General features: G+C 49.8%; 1 non-coding gene across 1 annotated transcript; it reads left to right on the forward strand.

Moving 5' to 3' along the window:
- The first annotated feature begins 589 nt into the window (after positions 1-589).
- Positions 590-671, forward strand: TRNAS-GCU (transfer RNA serine (anticodon GCU)). Its single transcript has one exon. It is a non-coding gene; the product is annotated as a tRNA-Ser (tRNA).
- The last annotated feature ends 368 nt before the right edge of the window (positions 672-1,039 follow it).

Raw genomic sequence — 1,039 nt, forward strand, 5'->3', positions numbered from 1 at the left:
ACAACCTACAAAATCCTCAGGGGAATCGACCGGGTAAACAAGGATAAACTGTTCAACACTGGTGGAACACGAACAAGGGGACACAGGTGGAAACTGAGTACCCACATGAGCCACAGGGACGTTAGAAAGAACTTTTTCAGTGTCAGAGTAGTTAACAGGAGGAATGCATTAGGCAGTGATGTGGTGGAGGCTGACTCCATACACAGTTTCAAATGTAGATATGATAGAGCCCAGTAGGCTCAGGAATCTGTACACCAGTTGATTGACAGTTGAAAGGCGGGACCGAAGAGCCAAAGCTCAACCCCCGCAAGCACAACTAGGTAAGTACACACACACGCACACACACACACACACATACACCACACACACACACACACACACACACACACACACACACACACACACACACACACACACACACACACACACACACACACACAGCAGGAATCTGTACACCTGTTGATTGACGGTTGAGAGGCGGGACCAAAGAGCCAGAGCTCAACCCCCGCAAACACAACTAGGTGAGTACACTCGCACACACACACACGGGGTGTGTGTGGACGAGGTGTGTTCTAGGGGACCACCAAGAGACGAGGTGGCCGAGTGGTTAAGGCGTTGGACTGCTAATCCAATAGGGTCTCCCTGCGTGGGTTCGAATCCCATCCTCGTCGCATTTAATTTTACAGCAATTGTTTGACAGTTGAGAGGCGGGACTAAAGTTCCAACGCTCAACTAGGTAAGCACAACTAGCTGAGTACACAGCGGCCTCTTTGCTGAGTGGACAGCGCTCGGGGGTCGTAATCCTAAGGGTCCGGGTTCGACTCCCGGCCGAGACAAACATATGAGCAGAGTTTCTTTCAGGGCAGATAAAGACAGGTTATTTAACACAAGGGGCACACGCACAAGGGGACACAGGTGGAAACTGAGTGCCCAAATGAGCCACAGAGATATTAGAAAGAACTTTTTTAGTGTCAGATTGGTTGACAAATGGAATGCATTAGGAAGTGATGTGGTGGAGGCTGACTCCATACACAGTTTC

The sequence above is a fragment of the Procambarus clarkii genome, chromosome 40 (genome assembly GCF_040958095.1).
Source record: "Procambarus clarkii isolate CNS0578487 chromosome 40, FALCON_Pclarkii_2.0, whole genome shotgun sequence".
Taxonomy (NCBI): domain Eukaryota; kingdom Metazoa; phylum Arthropoda; class Malacostraca; order Decapoda; family Cambaridae; genus Procambarus; species Procambarus clarkii.